At 37.5% G+C, this 8,147-nt stretch overlaps 1 protein-coding gene across 6 annotated transcripts in view; it reads left to right on the top strand.

The window, feature by feature from the left end:
• Positions 1-8,147, top strand: part of KLHL3 (kelch like family member 3) — a 302,089-nt gene that overhangs the window by 51,991 nt on the left and 241,951 nt on the right. For 3 of the 6 annotated variants that reach the window (XM_047729686.1, XM_047729685.1, XM_047729683.1), the window contains exon 1: positions 4,688-4,838. The exons of the other annotated variants lie outside the window; for them this stretch is intronic. The gene's annotated coding sequence lies outside the window, so the exon portion shown is untranslated. Of the gene's footprint in view, positions 1-4,687; positions 4,839-8,147 lie in introns of those variants that run through there. 6 annotated transcript variants of the gene reach the window in all.

The raw sequence follows: 8,147 nt of genomic DNA, 5'->3' as shown, positions 1-8,147 counted from the left end.
GTCAGGAAAAATTGTGAAATCTGGTGGAGAAAAAAAAAAAATCACTGGGTATCTTTTAGAAAGCTAGGCATTGACTAGTGCATCCTTCCAAGTTATCTGGTTTAGCTTTCATTATCTTTGAGCTGTTGAAAACTCTGTAAAGTTGTAGAAAATTAAGAGTAATGCAGACTATTCTTGTCTGTAGAAAAGCCATCAAATTTTGTCCTATGGAGATGAAGTTGGTCACCCCCTAGCCTCCACCCCAAGAAGCTAATTTTCTCTCTGTTAACAAATACACTTCAGTGTTTCTCCTTGCCTCTTTAACCAGTTTTTAACGCTTACTGGCTCTGTCTTAAATTAATGAGTTAAGTAAAAACCTTTGACATATGTTCATTTTATATATATATGACAGTCATTGTTTGACCTTAAAAAATTATTCTTTAACAGGAAGAAGCCAGGATTTTAGTAAGAACAGTCTCTTCCTTCCTTCACTGTGAATAACTAGACACCCTATTTACATGGGTTTCTGAGACAGTTAATCACTTATAATATTTTTCTTATGCTTTTTAAAAAACTTTTATTTTTTATTTTATACTTTAGAGAGAGTGAGAGTAAGCAGGGGCAGAGGGAGAGAGAGATCATCTTAAGTAGGCTCCACATCGGATATGGAACCGGTTGCGGGTCTCAATCTTATGACCCTGAGATCATGACCTTAGCTGAAATCACGAGTCGGGTGACTGAGCCACCTAGGTCCCCAATATACTTTTATATGTTTATAAGACATGTGGAAAGTATCTTTAAAAAAAAAAAAACTTATTGGGATTAATTTCATGTAACCTAAAACTAACTTTTTTTTTTTTTTTAGAATGTTGGTTATAAAACTGTTATAAAGTGAACAATGCAGGGACATTTAGTACATTCACAGTGTTGTACACCTACATCTCTATCTAGTTCTAAAACATTTCTGTCACTCCAAAGTAAAATCGTTTATCTATTAATCAGTTTCTCCCTATTCTGCTCTCCCCATAGTTCCTGGCCTCCACCCATCAGCTTTCTTTGTCTGTGCATTCATCTATTCTACGTAGTTCATATAAATGCACTCTTACAGTATGTGTGACCTTTTGTATTTGGCTTCTTAGTGTAACATATTGGAGATCTATCCATGTTGTAGCATATATTAGTAATCCATTTCCTTTTATGGCTGGATAATACTATGTTATATGTATATCACACATCTTCTTTATCATTCACCTATTAATGGACATCAGGCCACCCATTAATGGTTGTTTCCACCTTTGGCTACTGTGAATAGTGTTGCCATGATCATACATGTACATCTCACTTGTTGAAGTACCTGTTTTCAGTTCCTTTTGGTTTATATCTGGAAGCGGAATTGCAGCCTCGTATGGTAATTCTGTGTTTAGCATTTGAAGAACTGCCAAATTGTTTTTCACAAAGATTCAGCTATTTTATGTGCCTTTCAGCAATATATGAGGGTTCCAGTTTCTCCACCTCCTCTCTAACCTTGTTATTTTCCATGTAAAAAATTATTTGCCACCCTAGTAGGTGTGAAGTGGTACCTCGTTTTGGTTTTGATTTGTATTTCCCTAATCACTAAGGATGTATGTTGAGTATCTTTTCATGTGCCTCTTAATCATGTGGTATATCACTTTTTTAATATGTTAGGAAAGCTGGCCACTGGAAAGAAAAGATGACTTCCATTGTAATACAAGTAATTATCCCCTAATTTGTGTTTCTTAATTTAAGATTTTATACATTAAATTTTATCAAATGATTCTATAGAGGAAGCTCTCTTTTTTGGATATAAACTGGAGAGTATTTTCTCCACACTCTATATGATGTTGTTTACACAGTGTTTTCACAGACTATGCCTAAACCTTTCACAGCATCCAGCCAGTGTTCTTAAAGAACTCAGAAAAATATTGCCATGGTGATACTATCTGTCCTTGTGAAATGCTGCCATGTGAGCTGTTTTATATCCTCAAATCTTGCTTGGAGCTTTCAGTTTGTAAGATTTATTTGCTGATTTGCTTTTTAAATGTGTATATACAATACATTTTTAATAATAATGATAACAACAATTAGCATTTCTGGAACATTTCTCAGGTGCCAGACTCTGTACCAGACATTTTATTTGGATATATCCTTTAATCCTAATAGAATGTTAGCTCCTTGGGGTACGATCTTTTATTTCTTGTCTGTTGTTGTATCCCCAGCATCTAACATGGCACACTTGCTTAAGAGCAAGTGTTGAATCAGTGTTACTGAATAAACAACCTTTGAGGTGGTTTCTATGATTACCTTCATTTTAAGAATGAGGAAGCTGAGTCTAAGAAATGTAAAGCAATTTCCCCAAGGTCATACAGATGGGCAGTGGCAGAGCCCAGATCAGAACCAAGAAGCCTACTCCAGAGTCCACACCACACTGCCTTCTAAGCCATAGCATTCAGAACAGCACTTTAACCTCTTCCTTCCACATTCTGCAGAGTGAAGAACAGGAAGTTCTGTCAAAGAAGAAGAAATTCATTTCACTTCAAGAAAAAATATTTATATTTTAAAGATTTTATTTACTTATTTGACAGAGAGACACAGTGAGAGAGGAAACACAGGCAGGGGGAGAGGGAGAAGCCGACCTCCCGCTGAGCAGGGAACCCGATGTGGGGCTTGATCCCAGCACCCTGGGATCACGACCCAAGCTGAAGGTAGATGCTTAACTGACTAGGCCACCCAGGGGCTCCAAGAAAATATTTGTTAATGGGTCTGTGTGCCCAGACATTTGTTGGGTGTAATGTTGAGAACTGGGTATTAAGGAGATTCTTTTATGGGGATTGACACTAGCTGGGTGACCTGGAACAAATAATTCACTCTAGACTTTACTCCTCATGGGTAAAATGGAAAAGTTGCGCTAGATGATCTAAGTGCATTCCAGTGAAAAAATATGATAAATTTTAAGAAGTGGCGTGGATAAGACCACATTGAACTTGTTTGCTGGAGATGGGGCGGTGGGTGGTGGGAGATGTCATTGGTTTATATATCTTAATCTTTGATCTAGAAGATTGATGAAGAAGAGGAAAGGGCCACAAAGTGGTAAATATATAATGACAGTGCTAGCACGTATCATCTAGAAGAGAAAATGAGGCAGTTATCCAAGCAGCAAGGAAACCTCAGCTCATCTTTAATTTTAAGAAATGAGATTTACTTCTATCCTCACCCTTACCTTTGAGAAGTATAGTAGCCTGAAGTTATTTACTATTTTATGGTCTCTCAACACTTCCCTCTCCTTTGTGTCCTATAAGTCTTCTGAGAAGTAGTTGGGGGGATATTTGGAAAAACCAAGGGTTTGGCCAAGATCATACAGTTGTCTAGTGATTCTTTTTTTTTTTAAATTTTTTAAAGATTTTCTTTATTTATTTGCCAGAGATTACAGGTAGGCAGAGAGGCAGTCAGAGAGAGGAGGAAGCAGGCTCCCTGCTGAGCAGAGAGCCCAGGACCCTGGGATCATGACCTGAGCTGAAGGCAGAGGCTTTAACCCACTGAGCCACCCAGGTGCCCCCAGTTGTCTAGTGATTCTTGATCTTGTTTTTCTTTTCTTTCTTTCTTTTTTTTTTAAGTACCCCAGTCTGTCTTACTCTGAAATTTGAAGAAAATTTCAAATTATTGTTTTTTAGTATTGTGAATTTTTCTCTTGAATTCATTTTATTAAAAAACATATATGCCTCATGGCAGTTTTTCCTTAGGTTTCTAGGAGTAGGGGATATTGTCTAATAAAACATAATAATAGCAAAACTTCAAAATAGTATGTTAACTTTTTAAGGAAAAAAATCTTACAGGTAAAACATACTTTTATTTTTTATTTTTATTTTTTTTTAAAGATTTATTTATTTGACAGAGAGAGAGAGGTCACAAGTAAGCAGAACAGCAGGCAGAGATAGAGGGGGAAGCAGGCTCCCCGCTGAGCAGGGAGCCCGATGCAGGACTCTATCCCAGGACCCTGAGACCGTGACCCAAGCCGAAGGCAGAGGCCTAACCCACTGAGCCACCCAGGCACCCCTAAAACACACTTTGAAAGGCTTACTTATTTTATATTTTAAATTTGGTTGAATGATTATACTTCTTATTCTGCAAGGTTTAGCCAATAATTGCACAAACACTCATTAGATGCCTGGTGTATACAAAGCACTATGTTGGATGCCAAAGAAATTCAAATATCCTTGCCCTCAACTTTGTAAAAGTTGTGAAACCTGTACAACCAAGCACAGCATATGAGAGAATATTATGCATCCCTCAAGCTAAATGTAAAGTGGTTTTGTTTTTAAAGATTTTATTTATTGGGGCGCCTGGGTGGCTCAGTGGGTTAAGCCGCTGCCTTCGGCTCAGGTCATGATCTCAGGGTCCTGGGATCGAGTCCCACATCGGGCTCTCTGCTCAGCAAGAAGCCTGCTTCCCTCTCTCTCTCTCTCTGCCTGCCTCTCTGTCTACTTGTGATCTCTCTCTGTCAAATAAATAAATAAAAAATCTTAAAAAAAAAAAGATTTTATTTATTTATTTGAGAGAGAGAGAAAATGAGAGAGAGGGAGCATGAGAGGAGGAAGGTCAGAGGGAGAAGCAGATCCCCTGCTGAGCAGGGAGTCCTATGTGGGACTCAATCCTGGGACTCTAGGATCATGACCTGAGCTGAAGGCAGTTGCTCAATCAGCTGAGACACCCAGGCGCCCTAAATGTGAAGTGTTAAAGGAAGTGAAGAAGGTACTCCTTTTAGCTACAGTGTTTGAGAAAAGCTTCATGGAAGAGGGGATGCTGAAACCAAGTCTTGAAGGATGTACATGTTAAGAGTGAAGGTAAGGGAGTTGTTGGAGGGATATTAATAGATGGAGAGAATAATTTGAACACATGCTCAGAAGGAAGAATATTTGGCATGTATTTGGGAACTATAAGTAGTTCATGGGAGTGGAGGAAAGTTTTGAAAAGATGAGTAGTGGGAAATAAAGAGAAGAAATGAATTGGAAGTTGGGAACAAGTTTGTATTCCCTGATGAAGACTGTTAGATCCATCCAGCATTGGTTTTCTGCATGTCTATCCATCTTCCTTTCCCGTTGCCACCCCACTCCAAATAAAACAGAAGAATAGACAAGTAATTTCTTTATGCAGGAAAAACTGAGTACCTGCTCTGTCCCAGATACTTTTCTAGGAGCATAAGCTCTAAAGATAAACAAGACACAGTCCTTGTCCTCAAGCAGGCCACAGACTGAGAGGGAAGACCAACTCTTAGAAAAGGGATACATATAAAGTGCCCATTTTAGGGGCGCCTGGGTGGCTCAGTGGGTTAAGCCGCTGCCTTCGGCTCAGGTCATGATCCCAGGTCCTGGGTTCAAGCCCCACATCGGGCTTTCTGCTCAGCAGGGAGCCTGCTTCCTCCTCTCTCTCTGCCTGCCTCTCTGCCTACTTGTGATTTCTCTCTGTCAAATAAATAAATAAAATCTTAAAAAAAATAATAAAGTGCCAATTTTATTTGAAATGGGGCCACCTTGAAAAAGAATGATCTTGGCTGCAATGGGCTGATTGCCTGAGCTCTGTTTTTAGCCCTTGGGAGCAACCTCAGGATGTGTGGCATACCAGAAGAGCAGCTGCATACTATATTCTGAATATGATGAAAGTGGCACCTCCATTTTTCCAGACCCATGGCGGTGACTCTCCCTGGGAAGGAGAGCCAAGCTTCTTCTCTCCTGGCTTGTGCCATTGGGCACATTTTTCCATAGAATTTTAGAGGGGAACTTTGAGAAAGAAGATATGGAGAAGAAAGGGATAAGAGAATAAAATACAGAGTAATTTAAACAAATGTGCAGGATTTAATCAGTAGTATCTCCTAGATGCAGCAAGATTAATAATAAATAGTAATAGTAGTAATGGTAATAATAATAATAATAATAAATGATAATTACTGAGTGCTTACTTTGTACCAGGCACTATGATGAGGGCTTTAATGTACATTACCTAACTTAACCCACATAGTAACCCTAAAAATTTGCTACTACTTTCATTGCCTTTTAAAGATAAGGAAACTGGGGTGCCTGGGTTGGCTCAGTGGATTAAGCCTCTGCCTTCAGCTCGGGTCATGATCTCAGGGTCCTGGGATCAAACCCTGCATTGAGCCCTGCATCGGGCTCTTTGCTCAGCAGGGAGCCTGCTTCTCCCTCTCTCTGCCTGCCTCTCTGCCTACTTGTGATTTCTCTCTCTGTCAAATAAATAAAATCTTTACAAAAAAAGATAAGGAAACTGAAGCTTAAAAAGATTGAATAACTTTACCCTATCACATAGGTCGTAAGTGGATATAATGGAAAGTATATTGGGATGGCTTTTACAGGTCATATTTTATAAAGAGAGCTGAAGCCTAGAGAGAAGTGAGTAGTCCATAGGTACAGAGTAGGATGATGTCAGAGCCAAATTAAAGTTCATTCCTTAATTTTATAGCTCTTGAATACTTTTAAAATTCTTTTATAATAGAAATTTTCAAATGTATGTATCAGCTTCTATGATTATTTATATGCAACCATTCTTATTAAACATCATATTTTTTCATCTCTAAATATGCCAGAATGTTTCTCTAGAAGAGAAAATAATTAAAAAAATCAGAATACCATTATTGCTCCTAAAATTAAAAATGATTCTGTAATACCATCAACTAGCTTGTTTGGTTTGAATATGAATTTCCAGTTGTTTCATAAATGTCCTAAATTTTTCTTAGAGTTTATTTGCTTGAATCAGTAGCTGCATACGGTCCATACATTACAATACATTGATATATCTTAAGTCTCTTTTGACCTATAGCTTTCTTTCCACTTTTTAAGTTTTCTTGTAATTTAAATTGTTGAAGAAAACTAGTTGTTTATTCTACAGAGTTTCCTGCAATTTTGATTTTGTTGCTTGTACCATTGTGGTGTAGTTTTAAGATGTTCCTCTGTCCTCTGTATGTCCTATGAATTGGTAGTTATATTTACAGGCTTGATCAGAGTCAAATTTGATACATCCTTTTTTTTTTTTTTCAAAGCTACTTCATAAATGATGTATCATCAGGAGGCACATGATTTCTGATTATCTAATTTATTGTGATGTTAGCAGTCATTGATGATTAATGTATCAATTTATTTAGGGTTGCAAGGCCTCCAATTCCAGCCATGACAGAGTATCAGGATGAAAATTTACTTCTCACCTTAAATGACCAAAAACCCAACAAGAAATATAAAACAGTGTTATAGACATTGGACAACAGGTATCACATGAGTGTGATCTCTTTTTTTTTTTTTATTAACATGTAATGCATTATTTGCCCCAGGGGTACAGGTCTGTGAATCGTCAGGCTTACATACTTCACAGCACACGCGTGTGATCTTTAAAGGAAGGGGAATGACATAATGTCTGACTTCTAATGAAAAATTATAGGGCATGCAAAGAAACAAGATCATATATTCATAACATGGATAAAATTCCATTAATAGAAACAGAATCCAGAGATGAGAGCATAGAATTAGTAGACAAAGATAATAAAACAGCTATTATGAATATGCTTCAGTTGCTAAAGAGGTAGAAAAAAGGATGAGCATAATAAGGAGAAAAAATAGAAGCTATAAAAAAAAGACCCAAATGTAGGAATTAAGAATATTTGAGATGAGAAATATGTTGGGTGGGATTAATAGATTAGACACAGTAGAACAGATTAGACAGTTGAAGGCATAACAATGAAGCTTTCCAAAATAAAACACAAAGAAAAAAGACTGAAAAAAAAGCAAAGCAAACAATGGATAGAGCATCAGTAAGCTGTGGGACAGTATCCTGTAATTGGAGCTGGGGAAGGGCAGTGACACCAGAAAAATATTTGAAGGAATAATGGCACCTTAAAAGGATCTGGAGACCTCTTTTTCTGTTGCGATGAAAGATAAAATTGCTTCTCAGCAGGTAAAGAATGGTTTCATCATGAGCAGGCAGAAAGCTCTAAACTAGACTGACCCTTTTAGAGTACATGATGACTGCCTATATAATAGCTTGTATTACCTTCCTTTTAGGACCTTAATGGAAAAATTGTGACGTTTGTCTTTTATCTTCCTTTTTTTCCATCCTTAAATCTCTCTTATCCACTTTTTTTTTTCCGGGTA

Source organism: Lutra lutra, chromosome 5 (genome assembly GCF_902655055.1).
Source record: "Lutra lutra chromosome 5, mLutLut1.2, whole genome shotgun sequence".
Classification (NCBI taxonomy): domain Eukaryota; kingdom Metazoa; phylum Chordata; class Mammalia; order Carnivora; family Mustelidae; genus Lutra; species Lutra lutra.
This window is presented reverse-complemented; position numbering and strand designations above follow the sequence as displayed.